Source organism: Phalacrocorax carbo, chromosome 3 (assembly GCF_963921805.1).
Source record: "Phalacrocorax carbo chromosome 3, bPhaCar2.1, whole genome shotgun sequence".
Taxonomy (NCBI): domain Eukaryota; kingdom Metazoa; phylum Chordata; class Aves; order Suliformes; family Phalacrocoracidae; genus Phalacrocorax; species Phalacrocorax carbo.
Genome location: NC_087515.1, coordinates 96,851,238 through 96,869,382, shown reverse-complemented (window position 1 = coordinate 96,869,382; position 18,145 = coordinate 96,851,238). Strand labels below are relative to the sequence as shown.

General features: G+C 38.2%; 1 protein-coding gene across 4 annotated transcripts in view; it reads left to right on the top strand.

Moving 5' to 3' along the window:
• Positions 1 to 18,145, top strand: part of COL19A1 (collagen type XIX alpha 1 chain) — a 215,218-nt gene that overhangs the window by 75,354 nt on the left and 121,719 nt on the right. The gene's annotated exons all lie outside the window — the stretch shown is intronic.

The window sequence follows — 18,145 nt, the reverse complement described above, 5'->3', positions numbered from 1 at the left end:
GGCCTTCTTAGTCTCCCAACAGCCATAAAATGTTTCCGAGTGTAAATTCCAGGAGAAGCCTTTCCTTGTTCTTCACCAGTGGGTATTGGAAATGGAACTTGAAGCAGTTTGCCCTAATTGCAGATGCTCTGCAGTGGCCAGAAGTAGCTCAAAAGCTTGTGCATTAAAATGGGAACTAAACTACCCTGTGAAAGGCTGTTTTGGCTGACAGAATGCTAGCCTGGGTCTCTCTAGATCATGCAACCTAATCTTGTGTGGCTTCAGACAAGAAGGTAGATCTTCCCAGGTCATCAAAGGCAAGTCTCTCTTGAGGGACAGGAGGAAGGAAGAGCCTGTTCTTAGCTTGCCTAATAGGAGTTAAAGTAACAATGGTGATAGATTACGCTTGAAACTTCAGCTCCTAACAAGTTACTGCCCGATTACTGCTTTTTCACTAGTTTTGGCTGATGTGGATTAGGCAACCTGAATTAAGAGTCTTTTCTTGGATCATAGATAGTTGCTCTGTGCTTCATCTGTCTGAAAAAGGTGCAGAAGAGCATTTCTACCTAATTTATATGTCATAATGATGAAGGACAACAGATACCGTGTTTCTGGCAATATTCAGACTGAAGAAAATTGAGAGTAGCTGGCAGCTTTTGAATTTAAAGAAGTGCAATATACTTGTTAGGCTGCCTTGGACATGGGTATATTCACTCACCTACCATACTACTTTAGAAGTGTCAGCCTACTTTCCAGTGTTCATATTTATAAAGAAAGCATGTTGTGGATTAATGGAATTTAAGCAGATTTAAAATTGTATTCCAGTAATCAGGAAGGAAGAAATATCAGAAGTAAAAACTAGCATCCATAGCAACCAACACTTATAATGTCAAGATTCATTCTCTAAAAAAAGCACTTGTTAAGCTTGAGTGCTTCTAGCTCTACCAACAGATCTTATTTCCTTGGTGGCATCGTTATTCATCAGTTTTGAAGGGCTTGTGGATATTTTTTTTCATAATTGCTCTGCAGCTGTGCTGTGCTTTCCTCAAGTTTTATGAATAAATTGTGTTTGGACACAGGCACGTGGTTCCAGCTGTTGCTGCCGCTCTCTTTGCTTCATTTCCCTTATTTTAAGGGAGAGGTAAAATGACCCAACAACTGAGAGTCACATTTTTCTTATATTGAAGCTGAGTCAGCACGTGTCTTGTAACTTCAGAAGTTAATGAGAAGATCCCATTTAAAACTATTTCCAGTGTAACTATTAACAATGTATTCCACTGTCCTACAAATAAAAGGAAATATACAAGTGGAAGGATCTTTATTTACCAGTGATCACCCAAAAATAATTTGGGACAGTCTCATCTGAAGCTACACACTGCACTGTGATTTGTGAGGAAAGAGTGTATTTTAAGATTATGGGAAGTAGATTTCAGCCTGGGCTTTACCAGTCACTCAGTTTAGCCTTAATTCAAATAATTATTGAAGAACAGCAATGCCGTTTCCAGTAACTGAACTGTAGTATTAAAAATGTATCAATGCCTTTGCATTTTAACATAGTGTCACAAAATAAAATAGTTTTGTTCTAATTTGTGTGTAACTAACATGATTAAAAAGCCTGGAACTTAAAATTTGATTTTTCATAATTCAGAAAACTCTGCCCCATCTTGCGTATCAAGGGACAAGATACTTTTTGCACACTGTTTTGCATACCACCTAGAGCGGGGCACGGCTGCCTAAACATGGGGTATTTGCCATTTCCAACTCTCTGCATAAGTACATTAAAATGAACAAACTGATATTTTTGTTTTGGTGACCATATCGTTCCATAGGAATGAATACTTGAAACCAGCTCAGCCTTATGCCTCTCAGTTCACCAAATCAAATTAGTCGACTTTGGCTTTTATTCTACTACATTCTGCTTTGGCAGAGCAAGCTCTGAGGACATCAGGGAGGTGTAGGCAACTGAGGTGAAAGTGATTGTATGTAAATAAAAGATACAGGAGGCATCTTTAAGCTATTGAGAACAATTCTTTTTGGCTGTTTAAAGGTTTCTTTGCCACATTTGGTTCTCCTTGAGGAATCCAGAAGTCTTATTCAGCCCTCCTCCTGTTTTTTTTTGCTCTCACGCTGAACTCGGTTCTCTCTTACAGAGGCCAGTACTGGTAAGAGAAGCTACAGAATTGTGTGTGCAGGTGTTAGGCTGCAAGTTTTCCCTCCACAGGAAATAGACTCTCAGTGTAAATTTCTTTTAATTCTCCTTGGTATTCTGCTTTCTTTGTGTTACTTAGAGAATGATGATGTTTTATATGATATTCTTATAGCTGCCACAAAAACATTGGTCTACCCTTGTATAGCATGGCTGGAAAAGTATATTCTGAAAGCAGTTTTAATTGTTAGGAAGGCAGACTATATCACGTGGAACCATCCTCATTCTAATACTGTCAGAACTGTGATTTTATAATATGGGATAGAAAGTATTAGTATTAAATTTTATGATGATAGGAAATCAGAAGAGATTGATAATAACCATATATATAACTAATATATATCACACTAATATTAATTACTAAAAACCAATAATATTAATAACCATATATATAATTAATAATTCTTGGCAAATCAGAGATGTAGCCTGAAAAAAAAATAGGATCCAATGCCCGAGGAACAAATGCAAGGAACTCCCTGTAGGAGAGAACAAATCTGAGCTGCGAAAAATCAAATAAAATAATATCAAGTTAGAAATTAAAATCTGAGGATTATTTGGATCAGAAGCTGAACACAGGTTCATGAAGCCAGGCAGTTGCAAATAAAAGACTCTTAATAAGATGTTTTAAAGTGAAATATTGTCTGCAACACTAATTAAATAGTCCTGTACTATTTGTATTGGTAAGGCTTTAACTTGAATGATGTTGAAAGGAGAGCACCGAGAATGATTGGTGCTGAGGAACATATAACCTTTGAGGAAGGATTGCATGAATTAACATTACTTAGTGTAGAGTCAGATGAAAATAAATATGTAAACAGTCTTCAAATATATAAAATTGCTAAAAAGGGGAAGGGAATAGTATATGTGCTGTGCCATAAGAAGGTAACATGCAAAGCAATGGGCTGAAAGCACAACAGGGATGAGCCTGTGTATCCATTAGGAAGGGTTTTTAATTTTAACACTGTTGTTTATAATGGAAGTAATTTCCTCTTCCAGTTGTCTGCACTTTTTGTTGTGGTTACAGAAAAGGGAGTAAACTAAAGAAAGGCTTGCTTCATGAAAATACTCCTGTATTCAGGTTATCTTAAATGATTTTCCCATATTCTGTTAATCAAATTATGCAAAGTATCACACCATTTTCTAATTGGATAAGCACAGAGAACAGCAAGGCAGTTTCTTTTTCAACATATATCCTTGTTTTTAAAGCCCAGTTAATATGTTTCTGTGATAGGACAGTAAAATTCTGGAACAGGTTGCCTAAAGTGATTGTGCAGTCTTTTTTTCTGGAGGTTTTCAAAACACCTCTGAGTCTGGTAGCTCCTGACCCCATAGCTGTACCTGTTTTGAGCAGGAGGCTGGACAAGAGACCTCCTGAGGTCACGTCCAGCCTCAACTGCCCTGTGATTTTATGAATGGTGAACATGAATTTGATACTGTTCTGATTCGGCACATCTGTTCACGATATAAATTCACATAAAAAAAAGAGAACAATAAAAAGTGATAACGGTTTGGATTTGTTGGGAGTTTTTTCTTTGGTTGGTTTCTTTGGGGGTGGGGTTGGGTTTTTTTAAAATATTGGCAGGGGTGAGGTGTGAATGTACATTTAATTTACAATATGGACTAATATTGTTCACCAGAATATGTTATAGGCAGGGTTGTTTGGTTTTTTTAAGGTGTGTCTATGCATTCACACACTCTCATTTAGGAGCATCACTTCTGGGGTGACCAGTGCCATTGCTTAAATATCTGATCACCTGCCAGCTGATGCTCTCTTCCTCATAGAAGCTGTCATGGAACACTTGTTTGGGTAGCATTGTACATAATTGCTTGGAAGATGGGCGTGTATCCGTTCTCTGGGATGTTTTTAGCTTAGATTTGCTGAAACCCTATGAAACAGTTTTCCAATACAAATAGTTACAAAATAAATTGCAGGGAGAATTGGAAGGGTAAAAGTGAGGAAACTCATGGGTTGAGACCAGAACTGTTTAATAATTGAAACAGAATAAAACAATAATAATAATAATAAATTGTAATGAAAATAAAAATAACAGAGAAATAAAACCCAAGCAAGACAAGTGATGCAAATGAAAACAATTGCTCACCAGCAACAGACTGATGCCCAGCCAGTCCCTGAGCAGCAGCGCCTTGGCCAACCTTCCCCCTAGTTTATTGCTGGGCGTGATAACATATGGTGTGGAATATCCCTTTGGTGATTTGGGGTCACCTGTCCCAGCTGTGTCACCTTCCAACTCCTTGTGCACCCCCAGCCTGCTCGCTGGTGGGGTGGGGTGAGAAGCAGAAAAGGCCTTGACTCTGTGCAAGCACTGCTTAGCAGTATCAACAACATCCCTGTATAATCAATGCTGTTTCCAGCACAAACCCAAAAGACATCCCCATACTAGCTTACTATGAAGAAAATTAACTCTACCCCAGCCAAAATTAGCACACTGTGGTAATAAATACTGAGGCCAAATGAATTGTCCTTGGTATCATTATCTCAATACCCCATCCCCACCCCAGGCATGAGTAGTGTATATGTAAGCAAATGGGATTGTTTATTTATTATTATAATTTTGATACCTGAAGTGTGTGCATCACTTGGGAGTTGGAAATGGCCCAAAGCCTGTTAGTTAATCAGACAAATAACGTCTAAGATGTCTTTTTTTTCTTTGTTAAATCTGTAATTCATTCTCTTTTATCTTCTGGCTCTTGCTTCCTTCGGTCACTTCAGCTAGTACTTTCTTTACCCAGGTCCCCCATTTTTTCTGTCGTCTGCCTTCTTGATTAGAATATGTGTTTGGTGTAGTATACTTCACAGATATGGTTGTTTCTGTAGCTGAGCTAGAACACTAAGAAATCAGTTTTCTGGGACACATGGAACATGAAGACCATAGAAATTTCATTATAATTTAGCAGCATGTGTGGAACAAATCTATGTTGTATTTGGAATAGGAGTGATAGAAGAGCCACCACATTTACGTGTTAATTATAGCTGAGTAAACATGACTGGATTGTCACTAATAGATAATAGTGATTTTGCATAGCTGGGAAACCTAAGTTCCTTGTCTTGCTTAGCTGCTTCAAAATACTAGTATAAAATCCCTGTTTCTGTTTTAACTCAAGAGAGGCAAGTAAGGTATGCTGTTATATTGACTAAACTGCAGTACTAGTTGACGTTTCGGAAGGCTCAGAAGTTGTGAGTGATAGAGTAGGAGGATGGCTGTGCTCTGGAGAGGGACTCTTCAATTGCAGTTTTTCTTGACTGGTTGCTTTCCTTTATAAAGCATATTCCCCTTCCATTTCACACTTGAAATAGAGGATTTTAAAACTGGATGTCATTGGAGCTGAGCTTTGTGGCAGTATAGGTGCTGTAATATGCACTTGTGAACACTTGATCTTTAGTAAAGGTATTTTACCATAACTCTTTGATATTTCTCAGTAAGATGATATAAATAAAAAAGTTACATGTATTTGACTAAGGGAAACTTTGAGAGTAAAACCATAGTCATCCATTATTTCCAGTTTCATCCTTTTATCTTTACTTTTTGTAAGTTTTGATTGTGCTTTTGCCTTTGTATACATGTGAGAAGAGAGGAGGAGTCTGGGGCTTGTCCAGCCAAAATGTAGAAAAATTGTCATCTGCTTAATTTTCTTCTAAATGCAGGATGTTCTTTGTATATATTTACTATTTTATGAAGTACAGTTTGAATTACTGCAGGAAATAGGGGTTTCTCTGTTTCCTTAAGAAGAAAATTCCTAATAGATTTTAGTGTCAAGAAGATTTCCTGGAGGTTCAACATTTTCTACTTCATCCTATCACACTTAATAAAATTCTCCTCTGTCTTCCATCCATTCAGAACATGCAAGGCTATAGACTTCCAGTGTGTCCCCAGGTGTAGTCTTTCATTTCAGTCTTCAATATCCTTTTCTTCAATAAGCATAAGTAAATGAAGAAGGAATTGCCATTCTTTCCTAAGATCCTAGTTAAAGTTGTCATTCCTTAGTCTTTCTAATATTTTGATGTCTGTACCATAAACTTCAGTGATGAAACTGGTCTACATAAGGCAGCTCAAGTACTGGGGAAACTTCCAATCTACTTGAAAAATACAAGCTATTATTCATGGGTAGAAGACAATCATGGACCTCAAAGGTCTGTAATTAAAAATACTAAAAAAAATACAGTTAAGAGAAGCAGTTAGTAACCCTCTTTGTATTATTAGTACAGCACTTCTATTTTGTCACCTGTAGATTCCGCTAGAAAGGCTTCAGTCTGAACAAAAGATTAGAAGAGTAAATTCAGTAAGCTGCAAATCTTGATGTAACCACGGCCACTGCATATATAGACCAATTAGTCTGAATGTTTTTTGGAGTAATGGAAGAATGCATTTTGCATTATAGATTAAGTGTCTGATCCCCTAGCTTGTTTGGATGGTCGTGGAGTCAGTGCCACCGTGCGGAAAATGTGGCTCCTTACATTTGCTAACCACCAATACAGATACTTTTTTGAGGTGGTGGGAAGATTTTTCTGAAGTCCTTTAAATCCTATTTCATACAGTCAAGACTGGATGCTTTACCACCTTGATGTAAATGTGAACTGAGTTTTTTTCATACTTGTCTCCTAGTGCTGTATAGGGAAGTATTAGAGTTTTCTCTTTCTTGTCACTATTTAGTTACCTATTTGCACCTTTTAAGCTTTGGGGTTGGGGTGAATGGTTTTCTTTGCTTTCACAGAATCACAGAATGGTAGGGGTTGGAGGGGACCCCTGAAGATCATCTTGTCCAACCCCCCTGCTTGAGCAGGTACACCTAGAGCAGGGGGCACAGGACTGTGCCCAGGCAGCTTTAACTTGTACAATTCTTCTGCTCTATCATTGTGGGTAGCATTTTAGAATTATTTTCAAGAAGTCACATCAGGTTAAATGTTGTTTACAAGACAGGCATCTCAGTGAATGGCCATGCAAGTGTTTTTATTTGACAGAATTTTTGTTATTGCCAAGCAGATATTATACCATCACAGAGACAGACATCTGTACACATATATTCTAGGGGAAAAGGAAATTATGTTGTTATTTCTACAGGAAGTCTCTGTCTGTAATAAAAGCAGTCACATTGGCATTTATGCTGGTAAGCTAAACATTACCAGGTCTTATCCTGTAGTTCTGTGGTATTTGGCTTGATCTGGCCATCTTCATACTGTTTAACTCTCTTGCCCTTTGAAACAGGCTTAATCAAAACTGCCTGTTGGGAACAGTCCCTAGCCTATGCTAACGTTTCAGCTGTGCCTGGAAATTATATGGGGAAATGCTAATTAGACTCATTGAAATGTCTGCAAGAGACTTTCACAGCTGGGGTCTATCAATTTAATGATATAGATGACCAAGTTCTAGGTCCCAAGCTGTATTACTGTTTAATTTACTTATACATACACATTTGGACAGAGTAAAGGTTCATCAGGCTCAGCATCCTGCTTCTAATGATAGCCAGAAGTGGTGGCTGGGGAGAAGCGTAAGGGCAAAGTAAGCAAGTACAGTGCGTCTCCCCATATACTCTTCCAGACTCCAATTATTTGAAGCTGCAATCTCAGCCAGATGTGTTTTCAGTGAATTTAGTAGCCTTCAATAGTCTTCTCTTCCATTAGTGAGTACAGTTTTCCCTTGAATTCTTGTAAACTTCAAGCATCTGCAATATCCTGTGGTGAGGAATTATGCCATTTATCTTTGTGTTTGAAGCAACCACTTCCTTCTGTTTATTTGGAACCTGCTTCCTCTAAATTCAATTTGTTGTTCCCTACTTCTTCTGTGGGAAGATTCCTGCTTTCCTTTTCAGTATCAATCAAGAATCAATAAGCATCTATCATACATTCCTGAGCTGTCTCTTCCAAATAGAAGAACACCAGCTTACTTAGTATCGCCTACTATGAAACATGTTCTGTATCTGATCATCCTTAATAGCTGCCTCTGGATGTTTTTGAGTTCTGTTGCAGTGTTTAAAGATGATAGAGACAGGAAGCTCAGTGTATATAATATCACAGTGAAATTCTTTATTTTGTTCTCAGTGCCTTTCTAGTATCTCCTCACGTGGAACTTCCTTTTTTACCCTCTATAGTTTTGACTGCGACCTCAAGATCTCGCTCTTGGTACTTCTGAACTGACCATTACCATTCATTGCATTTAGGCAGCTGTGATTGTGTTCACAGACCTTACGGCTACATATGGGACATAAGGATTTTACCATCTTCATAATTTTAAATATACCTACACCAAACCTCATTTGTCCTTCTTTTGTCATGTCATTTCTGTATAATTTGGTGTCATCAACAGATATAGTCATGGAGCTCAAAATGGTTTTCTTAATGAGATTTGAGTGTAAACAATTAATGTCTTACTGAGAAAAAGGTTAGTGGGAGAGAGAAGTGACTTTGCCAATGCCTAAATGCTGGTGTGAACCCTCAAAATCTTTCTGCCTTGGATTACAAATATAATACTTGATAGGTGCTTTTTTTTTTGGCATTAGAAAGGTATCTTTTTCACCCAACCTCTCTCCACCAAGATTTGGTGAAATCTTAAGCTCTGAAAATGGCCATTTGCAAATATTTAGTACAATTTACTGGAGTCCCTAAAGCTCTCCAAATTCCAATTGCTCCCATATCGTAGGAAGCCTGTTGCACACTAAGCGCAGATGTGGAGCTCTGGGCAAGAAAGCACATGCAGTGCTCTGCAGAAATAGCCAAACCTGTTCTGAATGAGCTATCTGGGGTATCAGAAGTATTGCAGCTTCATTAGTGGGCACTCCGTTGAGATGTAAGGTTTAATAGCATGAGCAGAGTGCCAGATCTTTTGGATGTAGTGCTTCCAGTAACAGTTACTTCTGCGCCGCCTTGGAGATTTTTGCAAAGGCATATCCAGAGATGGGTGACTGGGTACCATTACAGCTATGGATGCCTAGAAAAGACGTACTACTTTGGCAACAGCTAAGGCTGTAAAACTTTTGCACGCTAATTTTGATAACTGGTAATTAATGTAAAAGTAATGTAACAAATTTTTATCTGTAAGGAATGCTGCACATGTAGCATCTGAGGAAGTATTCTGGAGAAGCAAAGAAATATCCACTGGCAGTGGTAGAGAACAGAGCATCATCCTCTCTCTACGTAGACAAGTTGAGGTTCCGGTTTCCATTTAACAGCTCTGAGGGTTGTGTAGCACCAGTGGGGGCAAATGCTAGCATTTGGGTCAGGACACCTGTGTGCAGGAGAGAGTGTAGACATGGGCATGGACCTTGAGTGGGCTACTTTGGGAAAACAAAAAAAATGGGAGGCATATGTATGTGTATTTCTGAGATAGGCAGAAGAGACAGAGTAATTCAGAAGCCAAGGTGGGGCTAGGTCTGTACTAAAGTGGGAATAAAGCCGAGATTTGTAGTGTGTCCTAGCTCTTCTATGTGACTGCACTGTCTTCCAGAAGGTATGTGGTCTGGAGGTAGTCTGTCAGTAGTAAATCTTACTCCTTTTCAGAGTCAAAAGTAGAATACAGAATTTCTGGTTTCCTTGCTTTTGTCAGCTTGGCTAGTGAATTGTTTGTATTCTGTGATGAGTGGAAGGTGTCTCATGCTCAGACTGTGCTTTTTGTTCACCAGAAGAGAGGGGTCGTCTGCTGCAGCTACCTAGTCTTTTAGCCCAAGCCATAAAGCTTATTGCTGTGAATTAAAATATTCTCTCTCCTGACTCCACAGATGATCTTTGGTGAAAGGCCTTATAATTCATTATGACAGATGGTTTTTGTTGTTTACCATTTATTAATCTGAACAGACTGAATTTAAAAAAGATGATTGCTGAGTGAAAAGATAAAAATTGCCAGAATAGAATTAATTTGCAAACTACATGTGACCTCAATTGGATTAGCGAGGGGCCTGGAAATAGCCCATCATATGAGTGTTCCCACAAGATAGTCTCAGAGAAATAGGTCTGACTGAAGTTCAACATCCCATCATTTTTCTTCAAACTTATTTTCTTACCACTGTTTCTGGATTTTTTTTTGTCTGCTTGCTTTTTTTTGTAACTTGTCTTTGATTATTTGTGCCTTCTCTCTTCCCTTTCTTCTGGCTCATAACTTACCTTTCTTGTTGTGCAGGCACCCACCCATACACATATTTGTCCATTCTCTTGCCCTATTTTACTATTCCAAAAGCTGTTTACATTTCACTAATACCTTTGCATAATGACTTTGAGGAAATATTTGTGGAAGTGCTGTGAGAAGTGTTGTAGGTACAGTGTACCATTCATGAGTACTCAACTCTTTACAGATTTCATGGTTTGTGGTTAACCATAGGTGGTATCATTGATTTAGTCTTACAGTTAGCCAGGACTGAAAATTAAAGTGGTTTCATATGGCTGTAATTCTCAGTATTTTCTGACAGTGTAGTCTAGGTGGGATATTTCTTCTTCATAGGTTCAACTTTGAATGAGTGTATTTCCTCGATTACCAGTTGAATGAGCACATTTACATTCACATTGCCGTATGTTTGCATACATATTTAAGTGTGTACTAGAATAAGTCATCCCCTTCTAGGAAATATAACATATTACAATCATAAAAATATTTAGTAACATAGTAACATGCCAATTAATAGATTTATCAATTACATAATTTCTGACTTAATTACTTTGATTTACTGCAATGCAGTTATTAAAGGAAATGCTTGCTTTATCAAGAACTTTAAGCCAGAAAGAAGGCTTTGGAGGAAGAAGGCACTACAGCAACAGGGAGTAAGCACAGCTGAATCCTTGCTGGCAGGTGCAGTGCATTGCTTTAACACAGGGAACTGAATAAAGCTCCTGACATGTGAGTCTCCTTTCTTTCAAATGGGAGGCAGTTCTTGGGAGTTGCTGAGCAAAGACCAAGCTGGCGGGGCTCCACAGCAAGGAGGCCATCAGTACGCTGCAGCTGCTACTATCAGTGAGATTATGTTGTATGCACTTTGCAGAGGATTATTCTTTATGAAAAAGAGAGTACTGTCAGGTATTCAGTGAGAAGAGGCAATAGGATTATCTAATAAAACAGTATAGATGCCGCAATATTAGAAAGCATCATTTAGCATAAATTGCATATATGCTTATGCAGCCTTGTAGTTTTTATAGATTAGTCTCATATTGTGAGACCTTCTTAAAAATTCTTTTATGAGATATTTCTAAAATAGGCGTGAATGCAAAGAAGTAAATTTGCAGATGAAATACATGTGTTTAAGTCAATGGGCTCTCTAAATGGGCTCTTGCAATTTTGAGAGAATATCCTAATAGAGAGTTGTTTGCAATTAGGATAAGGATCAGCATTCATGAACAGAGGATGATGAAAGAAGAAACAACAAAATGGCTACTCACATTGGTCACTGTAGAACAGGAGATGACAGAATCTTTGTTCATGAATATACCAAAAATAAAACGCAGTGTGTGTGTGAGCACGGGAAGCTTTCCACAGCCTGCAAAGGCAGGTGTGGATGTTACTACTGAAAAGTCAGCAACAAATGTGTTTCAGTGTTTTTAAGTCTCTAAAGCACTTTTTTCTTCTTCCACTTAGCAGTAGTTGATGTTTGTTAAGGTAATACTGTCAGTGATAAAAACAGTCTTCCTCCCCCATCTCTTCCTTTCCAGCTGCTTCTTCCTATCCCCAGTGTCCCTGTGCACTGCTATTGCAACTGTTCCTGGGATGCCTGGTAAAGTAGATAAATCAGGGAGCTGTTTTGACAAAAAAAAAAAAAAAAAAAAAAAAGCCTCTGTTTGCTGGGTTATATCCCAGCAGATTCTGTTTCTCCAGACTGCTGTCTGGCTTTTCTTCAGTAGCCAAGGTATTCCAGAAGAATAGGTGTATTTTAATGACCACAAGATGTTGCAGTCCTATATAGATGACATATTTGGCTGGAGAAGAACAACATGATTCCTTTGCATGAAGCTAAACTGCAAGCTCTACTCCAGGAACAAGACTAAGGTGCTGCAATTGCTAATGCTTCTTGAGTTCATGAAAACAGACTGCAGCTACTCCAAGGTAGGCTTGGGGTAGCTCCAACAAAATACATGTAGTGGGAACATCTAGTAATCTGCATCGTTTACTCCATAGATTCTCTCTTGTTGTGCAGCACTGTTTGCTATTGTAGACGTACCTAGAAAACACTTACTTTGAAGAAGACCTGACATAGCAGACATGCCAGTCCAGAGTATTAAAGCTGTTATCAAAGATCTTCACAAAAGTTGAAAAATGGTAAATTGTACAGAAGGATGTGTCTAATGTAGTTAACCCAATCAGCAGCTTTGTGCTGCTACTTTGTACAGTACACTCATTGGCCATCTTTGTGTATTCTTAAACTGTAGCTGAAGAAACCAAAGAAGCTAGCTTAGGAGAGCAGCTAATTTACAACAGAAGTTCAGAGTTTCTGTGACAGTAAGTGGAGACTGAGTTGTCTTAGATGTCTACAGGGAGGATATTGTTGATCTTCCCCCTTGAGCAAGTCCAGCGGAGAGCTACGAAGATGATTAGGGGACTGGACCGTCTCCCTTATAAGGAAAGGCTGAGAGACCTGGGTTTGTTTAGCCTGGAGGAGACTGAGGTGGGGATTTCATCAATACCTATAAATATCTGAAGGGCGGGTGTCAAGGGGATGGGGCTGGACTCTTTTCAGTGGTGCCCAACGACAGGACAAGGGGCCATGGACACAAGTTGGGACACAGGAAGTTCTGCCTGAATATGAGGAAAAAATTATTTGCTGTGAGGGTGGCAGAGCAGTGGAACAGGCTGCCCAGGGAGGCTGTTGAGTCTCCTTCCCTGGGAATATTCAAAACACACCTGGACGCAGTCCTGTGCCCCCTGCTCTAGGTGTGCCTGCTGAAGCAGGGGGGTTGGACAAGATGATCTCCAGAAGGCCCTTCCAATCCCTGCCATTCTGTGATTCTGTATGGTGAGGCCAATATATATTGTGCACAGATAAAGAAAGAAGTTTTGCCCTCTACCCTTTTGAGTTTTATGTACTTATTGAATGTCAGTGTTAACTTAAACTTGCTTCTGTTCTCAGTAGCCAGCCAGTAGATAGAGCTCAAATTTCCCAGGATGCCCTTTCTAAAGATGCTTACTTCCCTTCAGTAGGCTGCAGAACCTCACCTGTTCTCTCACCTATTTATTTAAGACCCACTGATTTTTCACCCTTCACTTGCACAGTGGTACAGCTAGGCAGAAATGTGACAATTTTTTTCATGCATGGTACCCTATGGGCTGGTTGTATGGACAGTTGCCAGGGAAGTGGGAGCTGTGGATTTTGATCCTTTCAAATAAAGAGAAAGCTTCCTGCATTAAATCTGTAATTACTAAGTTTTATGCAAAAGGCAGCCATTTCCCACTTTTGTAGCTGTGTTCTGAACTGGCCTTAGTGAAGTCTGAGCAAGGTGTCTTTCAACACAGATCAAGCCTCCTCCTCAGATAAATATCCGTCAGAAGGCTGAACACATCACACCTTTAGGTTGTACCAGAGTCCATGAGATCTTTACTGAAATATGAATTTCCTCATCTAAAGTATGCATTTCTATGACCTTAATAAACTACTTACTGTAGTGTAAAAAAATAGAGGTAACTGATACTGCTATCTGTATGGGCCGGATGAATACGGTTAATAGTCACAGATACAGAAAATGCCATTATTTCAGTTGTTGTGTCATAGAAATAGAGCTAGGGGTGCAGCCTTTGCAGAAAAGGCATAGCAGTCCATCAGCTTGTGCAAACACTTGACGTTACTTTAACCATCTGCAGAACATCTTTTAGAGTCTAAATAACAATAGCAATAGCCTGTCAAAACCATGAAAATATTGGTGTCTAAAAAATACTACGTTCTGTGAAAGCAATACTATCTGTCAACTGCTGACAAGAACAGATTGGTTTTAGGTTGCCTTAGGAGACTAGCCTTGAAAAGAAACCAGTTTATTCCTCCTACAGAAAAATCTTCATTCAATGCTAACACTAAGCCAGTATAAACAGAAACCACCCACTAAAAGGCAGATAGAATTTTAAACAATTGTAGCTGAAAGTCGAATCCATTTGTAGTATTTACTTAAGAAAGGGAAAAATAATGTGATTATTAAATAAGACAGCTTAATTTTATTTTTAGGTTTTAATCTATTGATAGGTATGCAAGATACTTAAAATTATTGTGGAGTTTGGCGCTGAAGAGTTAGAGCCAAATTAAACTATTAATTTTGTTCATGAGTGATGTAAGAGCAAAATTCTGTAAAAGCTCAAATATTTGTGCAAGTTAAAACATGTATTATGATTCCTTTGTGTTATGCACACAGAGCAGACCATTTATCTCATCCCAAAGACATTATTATTAAAATATAAGATTTAAGACAGAAGATGGATGCCTACAGAACAACCGGACTTGGCTGGTTAACTAAAAAATAAATAATATGAGAGATGATGCTTCACCTATTGTGTAGATTTTGTGCTCATCACACCAGAGAAGAACTGGGCTGAAGGGAGAGGTTATTGAAGGGGGATAAACGGTGTGACTGTGTAAGCCTTGCAATGCTAAGTTGTGCACTGAGTTTAGTACTTAGGTTTCCCAGTATTTAAGTATGTGTTCATGAGAAGCAGCAAAGGAGGGAATAAATGATGAACAGAGTTTTAGCAATGACGTTCCTAATGGATGGGTGAGAGCAGGATGAGGGAGCATTTGCGAAAATAGTGTCATCAGGCCCAGATGAAAGTGGTAGCTCTCTAGGTAGCTACCTCATATGGGAAAGGTTATGTCTATGGTCTGGATGTGGTTTGTATCTGAGGGGCTCACTTCAAGATTATTCCTGTTCTTGGTGACCCATAGAACCAGTGCTTTTTCAGTGACAAAAGAGGAAGATTTCTCAAGGAAAAATGTCGAAACATTTAAAAGTAATTCAGATGGTTAGATATCAACAAGAAGGTACTGGAAAGTTAAGATGTTTGCTTGGGCAGGAGGCAAGTCTGGAGCGCAGAAGTGTAAATGATGACTTATAGAAATGATCATTGATTTTGTATTTGCAGATGAGATTAGGCAGAGACACTGTAGAAGGAGAGGAAACTGGTCCATGAATATACCCTGTCTAGCCTCTTCATGGAAAGTTGCATGTATGAGTTGTCTGACTGAATTCAATTGTCCTTATAGTTTGGAAAGCCTTTTGTTTGTGGATTATGAGAAAAGGTATAGCACAAAAAATTATGTGCAGTACACCGATTTTTAAACTGAAGTGATATTCCTTGTATGGAATGTATTGTAAAACTCAGCCAGACGGAGTGAGTAAAGAACAGAATATCCATTACTATTCATGGTGGGGTTTTAGAGTGTTTCAAATATATTCGATGATTTATTTCTGTAGATGAATTTCTTGAAATAAACATCATATTGCCTTTTTTTTTTTTTGGAAGCTTTGAGTTATTTTAGAAAGCTATTTATAGCCACTAAAGCCTCTGCACGTAAATACCAAGTAGCATTTGCAAATGAAGATCACCATGAAAAAGCTTAGTGACTTTTCCTTATAAATACATTTTACCTGAATGGTTGTACTTTCTCTGAAGAGAGCATTAATATATTCAAGTGGATGTTAAGAATACATATGATCTAGGAGACTGAAACTCTGCTTTTAGATAGCTCATGCTTTAGGTTGTATTATTTTTCTTATTTTTATGAATAAAACTTTACTCTTGGGTTAAGAATTTTTCTTTTAAGTTAAGTCTGGGAATATATGATCAAATAATTTTTAGAAAGAGTGGAGTTTTGGAAGTTGGTTTTTTTTTCTACTGGACATCAAAGGTTGGAAGAAAAAAAAAAGTGAAATGTTGATGGCAGGATGAGCCACGGCCCGATGGCATACAGAGCAAAGCTGCAAACCACAAGATCTAAATTCCACGTGGCAAAAAGCAAAGCCAGCGTGGGCATCTTAAGCCTTAGTACATTAATTTGAGGCATTTATTATTGATTAACAAAGTGAAACGTTAGATTGTGGTTAGTCTTGTATGAATTGTAGCAAGCATGAGTTATCTAAAATCTTAGTATTTTTTATTCTTGTGCTGGCTAACATCTGTCACCCGAAAGGATGAAGTTGTGTCTTTATGATTCTTTTATCCTAACAAGTCTTTTAGATGAAAATGTATGTTATGTACTGTTCTACATGGGTTATTTTTTCTGCTTATCACAGTATTATTTAATGCCTTTTACTTTTTCATTAATTATCTTATCTACTAGCTCCGGTCAGCCCTAAGAAATGTTAGGCAGTCTTTTAGGTTTCCACAAGTTAGGGTTATATTGAAGATAAAGACCAAAGTGATATTCAGCTATCTGTAAGGAGCACATTAAGAGATCAAAGGATTATTCACTTGTGTTTTCAATGAGGCATTGCTGGTAGCCTTGCTGTGGTATTTTCGAGATGTAAAATAATAGAGTTTGAATTTTCTGAAGGCTTAATTCTCAAGTATACCAGTTCTGTAGGCTACGTAGGAAAAGATTTCAATAAGGCAATAACTGAGGACACCTTATTGCCTGACAGGGTGCCATGGAATTGATAGACTATTTTAGAAATCAGCGTTTGTGCATGTTGCAACGTGAGAGTTTAGCTTTCATGAAGAATGTAAAAGTATGCCTAAACTACATGACTTGATCAAATGCAGATACAGTCCTTCAATCTAAAGAGGTTGCTAACTCTTCAAAATATGTTTATCTGTCCACTCCTGTTTCCTCTGTGTTATTTGGTTTCATGATTATTTTGCTGTTCTTTATCTCTGAGCTGATACTATTCAATCACTGCGCTTGGTGATAATGGCATGGTGACAGTGCCGAAAGCTCAGTCATACTGTTATCCTGTATATTACTGGTGTTTGAATCATTGTTTGTCTGTCTTTCAATGCCTTCATGAAAAAAGAGAATTTATTTATTAAATGACAGAATTTTGACTTCTTAAGAAATGTGCCTCCTGCAAACACTGTATCATTCTTCAGCAAGGACATCATCCTAAGAAAGCTTAAAACTATTTTAACATGTGACTTTGTCACATTTTCCAAGAGAGAGCGACCATTGCAGGCCCAAGGAGCAGTCTAGAGGAAATGTTATCCTGGAAGAGTGTACATGGTTATATATGCCTCTCCCCCATAAAGGCACATGTATGATGAAATATCATCAAGTCTCTCTAGAACATTCTCACAGAAAACCTACAGTTAAGATATTTTCACTATATTCTTAGATAGATGGTTACAGTACTTCTCTGCCTTTTTAACCCCAACTCCCTCCTCCTACCCCAAACCTAAATCCTTTTCACCACAAATTAAAAACATTATTTGTATTATTACTACGGAAAACGTACTGTCCTGTTTATAGCATTCTTTCCCATATTTGCAATTAATCAGTGTGTCCTGTGTTCACTCTTTGCTCCTAACTTTTTTTTCTCAAGCTTTCTATCATTCTGGTTTGGAGAAGAACAGATACCTGAAAGTTGACAAAGTTCCATGTATAAGATGGTGCCCTGAACTAGATGCTGTTTTTCATTGTTCTCATCAGTGGCAAGTAAACCAGAATAATTGGTTTTTTCAAATTGTATTTGGCTCATCCCAGAACAGAGTCTGGCCTTTTAAAAATAGCTGTGTGTTACAGACACCCGCTCACTATGTGATCCATGATAATCCCCAGATCCTTTTCTGCATTAGTGCTACAGGGATTATTCTCTACTTGTTATTTGTGCATTTGCTTTCTTCATTTGGAGGGCACTAGACAGTAACATTTATTGGACTTGATATTTTTAGTCAGTGTTCTGATTGACTGAAGTTATTTTGCATTTTAAGGTTTTTCTATGAAGAATAAAAATGGATGGCTGCCTCATTCCTGCTGACAGGAAGAGGCAATTTATCAGTGCAGTTTTGGAGCCACAGGCTGGCCTGGCTTCAGATCATTCTGTGCCTAATATTTTGGACT